Source organism: Pseudophryne corroboree (genome assembly GCF_028390025.1).
Source record: "Pseudophryne corroboree isolate aPseCor3 chromosome 3 unlocalized genomic scaffold, aPseCor3.hap2 SUPER_3_unloc_50, whole genome shotgun sequence".
Lineage (NCBI taxonomy): Eukaryota > Metazoa > Chordata > Amphibia > Anura > Myobatrachidae > Pseudophryne > Pseudophryne corroboree.
The window spans coordinates 263,003-280,489 of record NW_026967542.1 but is presented as its reverse complement, the minus strand read 5'-3'; the positions used below and the strand labels follow the sequence as shown (position 1 = coordinate 280,489).

Here is a 17,487-nt window from a genome sequence, read left to right as displayed (position 1 = left end):
TTTCCCCTTCTATATATGTAACGTATGGTGTAACTAGATCTGACTTCTGTCATTCTCACCAGTAATGATGTTACTTATACATTTCCCCTTCTGTATATGTAACGTATGGTGTAACTAGATCTGACTCCTGCCATTCTCACCAGTAATAATGTTACTTATACATTTCCCCTTCTGTATATGTAATGTATGGTGTAACTAGATCTCACTCCTGTCATTCTCACCAGTAATAATGTTACTTATATATTTCCCCTTCTGTATATGTAATGTATGGTGTAACTAGATCTGACTCCTGTCATTCTCACCAGTAATAATGTTACTTATACATTTCCCCTTCTGTATATGTAACGTATGGTGTAACTAGATCTGACTCCTGTCACTCTCACCGGTAATAATGTTACTTATACATTTCCCCTTCTGTATATGTAACGTATGGTGTAACTAGATCTGACTCCTGTCATTCTCACCAGTAATGTTACTTATACATTTCCCCTTCTGTATATGTAACGTATGGTGTAACTAGATCTGACTCCTGTCATTCTCACCGGTAATAATGTTACTTATACATTTCCCCTTCTGTATATGTAACGTATGGTGTAACAAGATCTGACTCCTGTCATTCTCACCAGTAATAATGTTACTTATACATTTCCCCTTCTGTATATGTAATGTATGGTGTAACTAGATCTGACTCCTGTCATTCTCACCAGTAATGTTACTTATACATTTCCCCTTCTGTATATGGAACTTAAGGTGTAACTAGATCTGACTTCTGTCATTCTCACCAGTAATAATGTTACTTATACATTTCCCATTCTGTATATGTAACGTATGGTGTAACTAGATCTGACTCCTGTCACTCTCACCAGTAATAATGTTACTTATACATTTCCTCTTCTGTATATGTAACGTATGGTGTAACTAGATCTGACTCCTGTCACTCTCACCAGTAATAATGATACTTATACATTTCCCCTTCTGTATATGTAACGTATGGTGTAACTAGATCTGACTCCTGTCACTCTCACCAGTAATAATGTTACTTATACATTTCCCCTTCTATATATGTAACGTATGGTGTAACTAGATCTGACTTCTGTCATTCTCACCAGTAATGATGTTACTTATACATTTCCCCTTCTGTATATGTAACGTATGGTGTAACTAGATCTGACTCCTGCCATTCTCACCAGTAATAATGTTACTTATACATTTCCCCTTCTGTATATGTAATGTATGGTGTAACTAGATCTCACTCCTGTCATTCTCACCAGTAATAATGTTACTTATATATTTCCCCTTCTGTATATGTAATGTATGGTGTAACTAGATCTGACTCCTGTCATTCTCACCAGTAATAATGTTACTTATACATTTCCCCTTCTGTATATGTAACGTATGGTGTAACTAGATCTGACTCCTGTCACTCTCACCGGTAATAATGTTACTTATACATTTCCCCTTCTGTATATGTAACGTATGGTGTAACTAGATCTGACTCCTGTCATTCTCACCAGTAATGTTACTTATACATTTCCCCTTCTGTATATGTAACGTATAGTGTAACTAGATCTGACTCCTGTCATTCTCACCGGTAATAATGTTACTTATACATTTCCCCTTCTGTATATGTAACGTATGGTGTAACAAGATCTGACTCCTGTCATTCTCACCAGTAATAATGTTACTTATACATTTCCCTTCTGTATATGTAACGTATGGTGTAACTAGATCTGACTCCTGTCACTCTCACCAGTAATGATGTTACTTATACATTTCCCCTTCTGTATATGTAACGTATGGTGTAACTAGATCTGACTCCTGCCATTCTCACCAGTAATAATGTTACTTATACATTTCCCCTTCTGTATATGTAATGTATGGTGTAACTAAATCTCACTCCTGTCATTCTCACCAGTAATAATGTTACTTATATATTTCCCCTTCTGTATATGTAATGTATGGTGTAACTAGATCTGACTCCTGTCATTCTCACCAGTAATAATGTTACTTATACATTTCCCCTTCTGTATATGTAACGTATGGTGTAACTAGATCTGACTCCTGTCACTCTCACCGGTAATAATGTTACTTATACATTTCCCCTTCTGTATATGTAACGTATGGTGTAACTAGATCTGACTCCTGTCACTCTCACCAGTAATAATGATACTTATACATTTCCCCTTCTGTATATAGAACGTATGGTGTAACTAGATCTGACTCCTGTCATTCTCACCAGTAATAATGTTACTTATACATTTCCCCTTCTGTATATGAAACATATGGTGTAACTAGATGTGACTCCTGTCATTCTCACCGGTAATAATGATACTTATACATTTCCCCTTCTGTATATGTAACGTATGGTGTAACTAGATCTGACTCCTGCCATTCTCACCAGTAATAATGTTACTTATACATTTCCCCTTCTGTATATGTAACGTATGGTGTAACTAGATCTGACTCCTGTCATTCTCACCAGTAATGTTACTTATACATTTCCCCTTCTGTATATGTAACGTATAGTGTAACTAGATCTGACTCCTGTCATTCTCACCGGTAATAATGTTACTTATACATTTCCCCTTCTGTATATGTAACGTATGGTGTAACAAGATCTGACTCCTGTCATTCTCACCAGTAATAATGTTACTTATACATTTCCCTTCTGTATATGTAACGTATGGTGTAACTAGATCTGACTCCTGTCACTCTCACCAGTAATAATGTTACTTATACATTTCCCTTCCTGTATATGTAACGTATGGTGTAACTAGATCTGACTCCTGTCATTCTCACCAGTAATAATGTTACTTATACATTTCCCCTTCTGTATATGTAATGTATGGTGTAACTAAATCTCACTCCTGTCATTCTCACCAGTAATAATGTTACTTATATATTTCCCCTTCTGTATATGTAATGTATGGTGTAACTAGATCTGACTCCTGTCATTCTCACCAGTAATAATGTTACTTATACATTTCCCCTTCTGTATATGTAACGTATGGTGTAACTAGATCTGACTCCTGTCACTCTCACCAGTAATAATGTTACTTATACATTTCCCCTTCTGTATATGTAACGTATGGTGTAACTAGATCTGACTCCTATCATTCTTACCAGTAATAATGATACTTATACATTTCCCCTTCTGTATATGTAACGTATGGTGTAACTAGATCTGACTCCTGTCATTCTCACCAGTAATAATGATACTTATACATTTCCCCTTCTGTATATGTAACGTATGGTGTAACTAGATCTGACTCCTGTCATTCTCACCAGTAATAATGTTACTTATACATTTCCCCTTCTGTATATGTAACGAATGGTGTAACTAGATCTGACTCCTGTCATTCTCACCAGTAATAATGTTACTTATACATTTCCCCTTCTGTATATGGAACGTATGGTGTAACTAGATCTGACTCCTGTCATTCTCACCAGTAATAATGTTACTTATACATTTCCCCTTCTGTTTATGTAACGTATGGTGTAACTAGATCTGACTCCTGTCATTCTCACCAGTAATAATGTTACTTATACATTTCCCATTCTGTATATGTAACGTATGGTGTAACTAGATCTGACTCCTGTCACTCTCACCAGTAATAATGTTACTTATACATTTCCTCTTCTGTATATGTAACGTATGGTGTAACTAGATCTGACTCCTGTCATTCTTACCAGTAATAATGATACTTATACATTTCCCCTTCTGTATATGTAACGTATGGTGTAACTAGATCTGACTCCTGTCATTCTCACCAGTAATAATGATACTTATACATTTCCCCTTCTGTATATGTAACGTATGGTGTAACTAGATCTGACTCCTGTCATTCTCACCAGTAATAATGTTACTTATACATTTCCCCTTCTGTATATGTAACGAATGGTGTAACTAGATCTGACTCCTGTCATTCTCACCAGTAATAATGTTACTTATACATTTCCCCTTCTGTATATGGAACGTATGGTGTAACTAGATCTGACTCCTGTCATTCTCACCAGTAATAATGTTACTTATACATTTCCCCTTCTGTTTATGTAACGTATGGTGTAACTAGATCTGACTCCTGTCATTCTCACCAGTAATAATGTTACTTATACATTTCCCATTCTGTATATGTAACGTATGGTGTAACTAGATCTGACTCCTGTCACTCTCACCAGTAATAATGTTACTTATACATTTCCTCTTCTGTATATGTAACGTATGGTGTAACTAGATCTGACTCCTGTCACTCTCACCAGTAATAATGTTACTTATACATTTCCCCTTCTGTATATGTAACGTATGGTGTAACTAGATCTGACTCCTGTCACTCTCACCAGTAATAATGTTACTTATACATTTCCTCTTCTGTATATGTAACGTATGGTGTAACTAGATCTGATTCCTGTCATTCTCACCAGTAATAATGATACTTATACATTTCCCCTTCTGTATATGTAACGTATGGTGTAACTAGATCTGACTCCTGTCACTCTCACCAGTAATAATGTTACTTATACATTTCCCCTTCTATATATGTAACGTATGGTGTAACTAGATCTGACTTCTGTCATTCTCACCAGTAATGATGTTACTTATACATTTCCCCTTCTGTATATGTAACGTATGGTGTAACTAGATCTGACTCCTGCCATTCTCACCAGTAATAATGTTACTTATACATTTCCCCTTCTGTATATGTAATGTATGGTGTAACTAGATCTCACTCCTGTCATTCTCACCAGTAATAATGTTACTTATACATTTCCCCTTCTGTATATGTAACGTATGGTGTAACTAGATCTGACTCCTGTCATTCTCACCAGTAATGTTACTTATACATTTCCCCTTCTGTATATGGAACTTAAGGTGTAACTAGATCTGACTTCTGTCATTCTCACCAGTAATAATGTTACTTATACATTTCCCATTCTGTATATGTAACGTATGGTGTAACTAGATCTGACTCCTGTCACTCTCACCAGTAATAATGATACTTATACATTTCCCCTTCTGTATATGTAACGTATGGTGTAACTAGATCTGACTCCTGTCACTCTCACCAGTAATAATGTTACTTATACATTTCCCCTTCTATATATGTAACGTATGGTGTAACTAGATCTGACTTCTGTCATTCTCACCAGTAATGATGTTACTTATACATTTCCCCTTCTGTATATGTAACGTATGGTGTAACTAGATCTGACTCCTGCCATTCTCACCAGTAATAATGTTACTTATACATTTCCCCTTCTGTATATGTAATGTATGGTGTAACTAAATCTCACTCCTGTCATTCTCACCAGTAATAATGTTACTTATATATTTCCCCTTCTGTATATGTAATGTATGGTGTAACTAGATCTGACTCCTGTCATTCTCACCAGTAATAATGTTACTTATACATTTCCCCTTCTGTATATGTAACGTATGGTGTAACTAGATCTGACTCCTGTCACTCTCACCGGTAATAATGTTACTTATACATTTCCCCTTCTGTATATGTAACGTATGGTGTAACTAGATCTGACTCCTGTCATTCTCACCAGTAATAATGATACTTATACATTTCCCCTTCTGTATATAGAACGTATGGTGTAACTAGATCTGACTCCTGTCATTCTCACCAGTAATAATGTTACTTATACATTTCCCCTTCTGTATATGAAACATATGGTGTAACTAGATGTGACTCCTGTCATTCTCACCGGTAATAATGATACTTATACATTTCCCCTTCTGTATATGTAACATATGGTGTAACTAGATCTGACTCCTGTCATTCTCACCAGTAATAATGTTACTTATACATTTCCCCTTCTGTATATGTGACGTATGGTGTAACTAGATCTGACTCCTGTCATTCTCACCAGTAATAATGTTACTTATACATTTCCCCTTCTGTATATGTAACGTATGATGTAACTAGATCTGACTCCTGTCATTCTCACCAGTAATAATGTTACTTATACATTTCCTCTTCTGTATATGTAACGCATGGTGTAACTAGATCTGACTCCTGTCATTCTCACCAGTAAGAATGTTAATTATAGATTTCCCCTTCTGTATATGGAACGTATGGTATAACTAGATCTGACTCCTGTCATTCTCACCAGTAATAATGTTACTTATACATTTCCCCTTCTGTATATGTAACGTATGGTGTAACTAGATCTGACTCCTGTCATTCTCACCAGTAATAATGTTACTTATACATTTCCCCTTCTGTATATGGAACGTATGGTATAACTAGATCTGACTCCTGTCATTCTCACCAGTAATAATGTTACTTATATATTCCCCCTTCTGTATATGTAACATATGGTGTAACTAGATGTGACTCCTGTCATTCTCACCAGTAATAATGATACTTATACATTTCCCCTTCTGTATGTGTAACGTATGGTGTAACTAGATCTGACTCCTGTCATTCTCACCAGTAATAATGTTACTTATACATTTCCCCTTCTGTATATGAAACATATGGTGTAACTAGATGTGACTCCTGTCATTCTCACCAGTAATAATGTTACTTATACATTTCCCCTTCTGTATATGTAACGTATGGTGTAACTAGATCTGACTCCTGTCATTCTCACCAGTAATAATGTTACTTATACATTTCCCCTTCTGTATATGGAACGTATGGTATAACTAGATCTGACTCCTGTCATTCTCACCAGTAATAATGTTACTTATATATTCCCCCTTCTGTATATGTAACATATGGTGTAACTAGATGTGACTCCTGTCATTCTCACCAGTAATAATGTTACTTATACATTTCCCCTTCTGTATATGTAACGTATGGTGTAACTAGATCTGACTCCTGTCATTCTCACCAGTAATAATGTTACTTATATATTCCCCCTTCTGTATATGTAACGTATGGTGTAACTAGATCTGACTCCTGTCATTCTCACCAGTAAGAATGTTAATTATAGATTTCCCCTTCTGTATATGGAACGTATGGTATAACTAGATCTGACTCCTGTCATTCTCACCAGTAATAATGTTACTTATACATTTCCCCTTCTGTATATGTAACGTATGGTGTAACTAGATCTGACTCCTGTCATTCTCATCAGTAATAATGTTACTTATATATTCCCCCTTCTGTATATGTAACGTATGGTGTAACTAGATCTGACTCCTGTCATTCTCACCAGTAATAATGTTACTTATATATTCCCCCTTCTGTATATGTAACGTATGGTGTAACTAGATCTGACTCCTGTCATTCTCACCAGTAATAATGTTACTTATATAATTCCCCTTCTGTATATGTAACGTATGGTGTAACTAGATCTGACTCCTGTCATTCTCACCAGTAATAATGTTACTTATACATTTCCTCTTCTGTATATGTAACGTATGGTGTAACTAGATCTGACTCCTGTCATTCTCACCAGTAATAATGTTACTTATATAATTCCCCTTCTGTATATGTAACGTATGGTGTAACTAGATCTGACTCCTGTCATTCTCACCAGTAATAATGTTACTTATACATTTCCTCTTCTGTATATGTAACGTATGGTGTAACTAGATCTGACTCCTGTCATTCTCACCAGTAATAATGTTACTTATACATTTCCTCTTCTGTATATGTAACATATGGTGTAACTAGATCTGACACCTGTCATTCTCACCAGTAATAATGCTACTTATACATTTCCCCTTCTGTATATGTAACGTATGGTGTAACTAGATCTGACTCCTGTCATTCTCACCAGTAATAATGTTACTTATATAATTCCCCTTCTGTATATGTAATGTATGGTGTAACTAGATCTGACTCCTGTCACTCTCACCAGTAATAATGTTACTTATACATTTCCCCTTCTGTATATGTAACGTATGGTGTAACTAGATCTGACTCCTGTCATTCTCACCAGTAATAATGTTACTTATACATTTCCTCTTCTGTATATGTAACATATGGTGTAACTAGATCTGACACCTGTCATTCTCACCAGTAATAATGCTACTTATACATTTCCCCTTCTGTAGATGTAACGTATGGTGCAACTAGATCTGACTCCTGTCATTCTCACCAGTAATAATGTTACTTATACATTTCTCCTTCTGTATATGTAACGTATGGTGTAACTAGATCTGACTCCTGTCATTCTCACCAGTAATAATGTTACTTATACATTTCCCCTTCTGTATATGTAACGTATGGTGTAACTAGTCTGACTCCTGTCATTCTCACCAGTAATAATGTTACTTATACATTTCTCCTTCTGTATATGTAACGTATGGTGTAACTAGATTTGACTCCTGTCACTCTCACCAGTAATAATGTTACTTATACATTTCCCCTTCTGTATATGTAACGTATGGTGTAACTAGATCTGACTCCTGTCATTCTCACCAGTAATAATGTTACTTATACATTTCCCTTCTGTATATGTAACGTATGGTGTAACTAGATCCGACTCCTGTCACTCTCACCAGTAATAATGTTACTTATACATTTCCCCTTCTGTATATGTAACGTATGGTGTAACTAGATCTGACTCCTGTCATTCTCACCAGTAATAATGTTACTTATACATTTCCCCTTCTGTATATGTAACGTATGGTGTAACTAGATCTGACTCCTGTCATTCTCACCAGTAATAATGTTACTTATACATTTCCCCTTCTGTATATGTAACGTATGGTGTAACTAGATCTGACTCCTGTCATTCTCACCAGTAATAATGTTACTTATACATTTCCCTTTCTGTATATGTAACGTATGGTGAAACTAGATCTGATTCCTGTCATTCTCACCAGTAATAATGTTACTTATACATTTCCCCTTCTGTATATGTAACGTATGGTGTAACTAGATGTGACTCCTGTCATTCTCACCAGTAATAATGTTACTTATACATTTCCTCTTCTGTATATGTAATGCATGGTGTAACTAGATCTGACTCCTGTCATTCTCACCAGTAATAATGATACTTATACATTTCCCCTTCTGTATATAGAACGTATGGTGTAACTAGATCTGACTCCTGTCATTCTCACCAGTAATAATGTTACTTATACATTTCCCCTTCTGTTTATGTAACGTATGGTGTAACTAGATCTGACTCCTGTCATTCTCACCAGTAATAATGTTACTTATACATTTCTCCTTCTGTTTATGTAACGTATGGTGTAACTAGATCTGACTTCTGTCATTCTCACCAGTAATAATGTTACTTATACATTTCCCCTTCTGTATATGTAACGTATGGTGTAACTAGATCTGACTCCTGTCATTCTCACCAGTAATAATGTTACTTATATATTCCCCCTTCTGTATATGTAACATATGGTGTAACTAGATCTGACTCCTGTCATTCTCACCAGTAATAATGATACTTATACATTTCCCCTTCTGTATATGTAACGTATGGTGTAACTAGATCTGACTCCTGTCATTCTCACCAGTAATAATGTTACTTATACATTTCCCCTTCTGTATATGTAACGTATGGTGTAACTAGATCTGACTCCTGTCATTCTCACCAGTAATAATGTTACTTATACATTTCCCCTTCTGTATATGTAACGTATGGTGTAACTAGATGTGACTCCTGTCATTCTCACCAGTAATGTTACTTATACATTTCTCCTTCTGTATATGTAACGTATGGTGTAACTAGATCTGACTCCTGTCATTCTCACCAGTAATAATGATACTTATACATTTCCCCTTCTGTATATAGAACGTATGGTGTAACTAGATCTGACTCCTGTCATTCTCACCAGTAATAATGTTACTTATACATTTCCCCTTCTGTATATGTAATGTATGGTGTAACTGGATCTGACTCCTGTCATTCTCACCAGTACTAATGTTACTTATACATTTCCCCTTCTGTATATGAAACATATGGTGTAACTAGATGTGACTCCTGTCATTCTCACCAGTAATAATGTTACTTATACATTTCCCCTTCTGTATATGTAATGTATGGTGTAACTAGATCTGACTCCTGTCATTCTCACCAGTAATAATGTTACTTATACATTTCCCCTTCTGTATATGTGACGTATGGTGTAACTAGATCTGACTCCTGTCATTCTCACCAGTAATAATGTTACTTATACATTTCCCCTTCTGTATATGTAACGTATGATGTAACTAGATCTGACTCCTGTCATTCTCACCAGTAATAATGTTACTTATACATTTCCTCTTCTGTATATGTAACGCATGGTGTAACTAGATCTGACTCCTGTCATTCTCACCAGTAATAATGTCACTTATACATTTCCCTTTCTGTATATGTAACGTATTGTGTAACTAGATCTGACTCCTGTCATTCTCACCAGTAATAATGTTACTTATACATTTCCCATTGTGTATATGTAACGTATGGTGTAACTAGATCTGACTCCTGTCATTCTCACCAGTAAGAATGTTAATTATAGATTTCCCCTTCTGTATATGGAACGTATGGTATAACTAGATCTGACTCCTGTCATTCTCACCAGTAATAATGTTACTTATACATTTCCCCTTCTGTATATGTAACGTATGGTGTAACTAGATCTGACTCCTGTCATTCTCACCAGTAATAATGTTACTTATACATTTCCCCTTCTGTATATGTAACGTATGGTGTAACTAGATCTGACTCCTGTCATTCTCACCAGTAATAATGTTACTTATACATTTCCCCTTCTGTATATGTAACGTATGGTGTAACTAGATCTGACTCCTGTCATTCTCACCAGTAATAATGTTACTTATATATTCCCCCTTCTGTATATGTAACATATGGTGTAACTAGATCTGACTCCTGTCATTCTCACCAGTAATAATGTTACTTATACATTTCCCCTTCTGTATATGTAACATATGGTGTAACTAGATCTGACTCCTGTCATTCTCACCAGTAATAATGATACTTATACATTTCCCCTTCTGTATGTGTAACGTGTGGTGTAACTAGATCTGACTTCTGTCATTCTCACCAGTAATAATGTTACTTATACATTTCCCCTTCTGTATATGTAACGTATGGTGTAACTAGATCTGACTCCTGTCATTCTCATCAGTAATAATGTTACTTATACATTTCCCCTTCTGTATATGGAACGTATGGTGTAACTAGATCTGACTCCTGTCATTCTCACCAGTAATAATGTTACTTATATATTCCCCCTTCTGTATATGTAACGTATGGTGTAACTAGATCTGACTCCTGTCATTCTCACCAGTAAGAATGTTAATTATAGATTTCCCCTTCTGTATATGGAACGTATGGTGTAACTAGATCTGACTCCTGTCATTCTCACCAGTAATAATGATACTTATACATTTCCCCTTCTGTATGTGTAACGTGTGGTGTAACTAGATCTGACTTCTGTCATTCTCACCAGTAATAATGTTACTTATACATATCTCCTTCTGTATATGTAACGTATGGTGTAACTAGATCTGACTCCTGTCATTCTCATCAGTAATAATGTTACTTATACATTTCCCCTTCTGTATATGGAACGTATGGTGTAACTAGATCTGACTCCTGTCATTCTCACCAGTAATAATGTTACTTATATATTCCCCCTTCTGTATATGTAAGGTATGGTGTAACTAGATCTGACTCCTGTCATTCTCACCAGTAAGAATGTTAATTATAGATTTCCCCTTCTGTATATGGAACGTATGGTATAACTAGATCTGACTCCTGTCATTCTCACCAGTAATAATGTTACTTATACATTTCCCCTTCTGTATATGTAATGTATGGTGTAACTGGATATGACTCCTGTCATTCTCACCAGTAATAATGTTACTTATACATTTCCCCTTCTGTATATGAAACATATGGTGTAACTAGATGTGACTCCTGTCATTCTCACCGGTAATAATGATACTTATACATTTCCCCTTCTGTATATGTAACATATGGTGTAACTAGATCTGACTCCTGTCATTCTCACCAGTAATAATGTTACTTATACATTTCCCCTTCTGTATATGGAACATATGGTGTAACTAGATCTGACTCCTGTCATTCTCACCAGTAATAATGTTACTTATACATTTCCCCTTCTGTATATGTAACGTATGGTGTAACTAGATCTGACTCCTGTCACTCTCACCGGTAATAATGTTACTTATACATTTCCCCTTCTGTATATGGAACGTATGGTGTAACTAGATCTGACTCCTGTCATTCTCACCAGTAATAATGTTACTTATACATTTCCCCTTCTGTATATGGAACGTATGGTGTAACTAGATCTGACTCCTCTCATTCTCACCACTAATAATGATACTTATACATTTCTCCTTCTGTATATAGAACGTATGGTGTAACTAGATCTGACTCCTGTCATTCTCACCAGTAATAATTTTACTTATACATTTCCCCTTCTGTATATGTGACGTATGGTATAACTAGATCTGACTTCTGTCATTCTCACCAGTAATAATGTTACTTATACATTTCCCCTTCTGTATATGTAACGTATGGTGTAACTAGATCTGACTCCTGTCATTCTCACCAGTAATAATGTTACTTATACATTTCCCCTTCTGTATATGGAACGTATGGTATAACTAGATCTGACTTCTGTCATTCTCACCAGTAATAATGTTACTTATATATTCCCCCTTCTGTATATGTAACGTATGGTGTAACTAGATCTGACTCCTGTCATTCTCACCAGTAATAATGTTACTTATACATTTCCCCTTCTGTATGTGTAACGTATGGTGTAACTAGATCTGACTCCTGTCACTCTCACCAGTAATAATGTTACTTATACATTTCCCCTTCTGTATATGAAACATATGGTGTAACTAGATGTGACTTCTGTCATTCTCACCAGTAATAATGTTACTTATACATTTCCCCTTCTGTATATGTGACGTATGGTATAACTAGATCTGACTTCTGTCATTCTCACCAGTAATAATGTTACTTATACATTTCCCCTTCTGTATATGTAATGTATGGTGTAACTGGATCTGACTCCTGTCATTCTCACCAGTAATAATGTTACTTATACATTTCCCCTTCTGTATATGTAACGTATGGTGTAACTAGATCTGACTCCTGTCATTCTCACCAGTAATAATGTTACTTATACATTTCCCCTTCTGTATATGGAACGTATGGTATAACTAGATCTGACTCCTGTCATTCTCACCAGTAATAATGTTACTTATATATTCCCCCTTCTGTATATGTAACGTATGGTGTAACTAGATCTGACTCCTGTCATTCTCACCAGTAATAATGTTACTTATACATTTCCCCTTCTGTATGTGTAACGTATGGTGTAACTAGATCTGACTCCTGTCACTCTCACCAGTAATAATGTTACTTATACATTTCCCCTTCTGTATATGAAACATATGGTGTAACTAGATGTGACTTCTGTCATTCTCACCAGTAATAATGTTACTTATACATTTCCCCTTCTGTATATGTGACGTATGGTATAACTAGATCTGACTTCTGTCATTCTCACCAGTAATAATGTTACTTATACATTTCCCCTTCTGTATATGTAACGTATGGTGTAACTAGATCTGACTCCTGTCATTCTCACCAGTAATAATGTTACTTATACATTTCCCCTTCTGTATATGGAACGTATGGTATAACTAGATCTGACTTCTGTCATTCTCACCAGTAATAATGTTACTTATATATTCCCCCTTCTGTATATGTAACGTATGGTGTAACTAGATCTGACTCCTGTCATTCTCACCAGTAATAATGTTACTTATATTTTCCCCCTTCTGTATATGTAACGTATGGTGTAACTAGATCTGACTCCTGTCATTCTCACCAGTAATAATGTTACTTATACATTTCCCCTTCTGTATATGGAACGTATGGTATAACTAGATCTGACTTCTGTCATTCTCACCAGTAATAATGTTACTTATATATTCCCCCTTCTGTATATGTAACGTATGGTGTAACTAGATCTGACTCCTGTCATTCTCACCAGTAATAATGTTACTTATATATTCCCCCTTCTGTATATGTAACGTATGGTGTAACTAGATCTGACTCCTGTCATTCTCACCAGTAATAATGTTACTTATACATTTCCCCTTCTGTATATGAAACATATGGTGTAACTAGATGTGACTTCTGTCATTCTCACCAGTAATAATGTTACTTATACATTTCCCCTTCTGTATATGTGACGTATGGTGTAACTAGATCTGATTCCTGTCATTCTCACCAGTAATAATGTTACTTATACATTTCCCCTTCTGTATATGTAACGTATGGTGTAACTAGATCTGACTCCTGTCATTCTCACCAGTAATAATGTTACTTATACATTTCCCCTTCTGTATATGTAACGTATGGTGTAACTAGATCTGACTCCTGTCACTCTCTCCAGTAATAATGTTACTTATACATTTCCCCTTCTGTATATGTAACGTATAGTGTAACTAGATCTGACTCCTGTCATTCTCACCAGTAATAATGTTACTTATACATTTCCCCTTCTGTATATGGAACGTATGGTGTAACTAGATCTGACTCCTGTCATTCTCACCAGTAATAATGTTACTTATACATTTCCCCTTCTGTATATGTAACGTATGGTGTAACTAGATCTGACTCCAGTCATTCTCACCAGTAATAATGTTACTTATACATTTCCCCTTCTGTATATGTAACGTATGGTGTAACTAGATCTGACTCCAGTCATTCTCACCAGTAATAATGTTACTTATACATTTCCCCTTCTGTATATGTAACGTATGGTGTAACTAGATCTGACTCCTGTCATTCTCACCAGTAATAATGTTACTTATATATTTCCCCTTCTGTATATGTAACGTATGGTGTAACTAGATGTGACTCCTGTCATTCTCACCAGTAATAATGATACTTATACATTTCCCCTTCTGTATATGTAATGTATGATGTATGGTGTAACTAGATCTGACTCCTGTCATTCTCACCAGTAATAATGTTACTTATACATTTCCCCTTCTGTATATGTAACGTATGGTGTAACTAGATCTGACTCCTGTCATTCTCACCAGTAATAATGATACTTATTAATTTCCCCTTCTGTATATGTAACGTATGGTGTAACTAGATCTGACTCCTGTCATCCTCACCAGTAATAATGTTACTTATACATTTCCCCTTCTGTATATGTAACGTATGGTGTAACTAGATCTGACTCCTGTCATTCTTACCAGTAATAATGTTACTTATATAATTCCCCTTCTGTATATGGAACGTATGGTGTAACTAGATCTGACTCCTGTCACTCTCACCAGTAATAATGTTACTTATACATTTCCCCTTCTGTATATGTAACGTATGGTGTAACTAGATCTGACTCCTGTCACTCTCACCGGTAATAATGTTACTTATACATTTCCCTTTCTGTATATGGAACGTATGGTGTAACTAGATCTGACTCCAGTCATTCTCACCAGTAATAATGTTACTTATACATTTCCCCTTCTGTATATGTAACGTATGGTGTAACTAGATCTGACTCCTGTCATTCTCACCAGTAATAATGTTACTTATACATTTCCCCTTCTGTATATGTAACGTATGGTGTAACTAGATCTGACTCCTGTCATTCTTACCGGTAATAATGTTACTTATACATTTCCCCTTCTGTATATGTAACGTATGGTGTAACTAGATCTGACTCCTGTCACTCTCACCAGTAATAATGGGGCAGATGTATTAACCTGGAGAAGGCATAAGGAAGTGATAAACCAGTGATATGTGCAAGGTGATAAAGGCACCAGCCAATCAGTTCCAATATGTAAATGAACAGTTAGGATCTGATTGGTTGGTGCGTGTATCACCTTGCACATATCACTGGTTTATCACTTCCTTATGCCTTCCCCAGGTTAATACATCTGCCTCAATGTTACTTATACATTTCCCCTTCTGTATATGTAACGTATGGTGTAACTAGATCTGACTCCTGTCACTCTCACCAGTAATAATGTTACTTATACATTTCCCCTTCTGTATATGTAACGTATGGTGTAACTAGATCTGACTCCTGACATTCTCACCAGTAAAAATGATACTTATACATTTCCCCTTCTGTATATGAAACATATGGTGTAACTAGATGTGACTTCTGTCATTCTCACCAGTAATAATGTTACTTATACATTTCCCCTTCTGTATATGTAACGTATGGTGTAACTAGATCTGACTCCTGTCATTCTCACCAGTAATAATGTTACTTATACATTTCCCCTTCTGTATATGTAATGTATGGTGTAACTAGATCTGACTCCTGTCATTCTTACCAGTAATAATGTTACTTATACATTTCCCCTTCTGTTTATGTAACGTATGGTGTAACTAGATCTGACTCCTGTCATTCTCACCAGTAATAATGTTACTTATACATTTCCCCTACTGTATATGTAATGTATGGTGTAACTAGATCTGACTCCTGTCATTCTCACCAGTAATAATGTTACTTATACATTTCCCCTTCTGTATATGTAATGTATGGTGTAACTAGATCTGACTCCTGTCATTCTTACCAGTAATAATGTTACTTATACATTTCCCCTTCTGTATATGTAACGTATGGTGTAACTAGATCTGACTCCTGTCATTATCACCAGTAATAATGTTACTTATACATTTCCCCTTCTGTATATGTAACGTATGGTGTAACTAGATCTGACTCCTGTCATTCTCACCAGTAATAATGTTACTTATACATTTCCCCTTCTGTATATGTAATGTATGGTGTAACTAGATCTGACTCCTGTCATTCTTACCAGTAATAATGTTACTTATATATTTCCCCTTCTGTATATGTAACGTATGGTGTAACTAGATCTGACACCTATCATTCTCACCAGTAATAATGTTACTTATACATTTCCCCTTCTGTATATGTAACGTATGGTGTTACTAGATCTGACTCCTGTCATTCTCACCAGTAATAATGTTACTTATACATTTCCCCTTCTGTTTATGTAACGTATGGTGTAACTAGATCTGACTCCTGTCATTATCACCAGTAATAATGTTACTTATACATTTCCCCTTCTGTATATGTAACATATGGTGTAACTAGATCTGACTCCTGTCATTCTCACCAGTAATAATGTTACTTATACATTTCCCCTTCTGTATATGTAACGTATGGTGTAACTAGATCTGACTCCTGTCATTCTCACCAGTAATAATGTTACTTATACATTTCCCTTCTGTATAAGTAACGTATGGTGTAACTAGATCTGACTCCTGTCATTCTCACCAGTAATAATGTTACTTATACATTTCCCTTCTGTATATGTAACGTATGGTGTAACTAGATCTGACTCCTGTCATTCTCACCAGTAATAATGTTACTTATACATTTCCCCTTCAGTATATGGAACGTATGGTGTAACTAGATCTGACTCCTGTCATTCTCACCAGTAATAATGTTACTTATACATTTCCCCTTCTGTATATGTAACGTATGGTGTAACTAGATCTGACTCCAGT

At 35.7% G+C, this 17,487-nt stretch overlaps 1 protein-coding gene across 1 annotated transcript in view; it reads left to right on the top strand.

Moving 5' to 3' along the window:
* Positions 1 to 17,487, top strand: part of LOC134984388 (gastrula zinc finger protein XlCGF17.1-like) — a 129,136-nt gene that overhangs the window by 6,794 nt on the left and 104,855 nt on the right. The window lies entirely within an intron of this gene.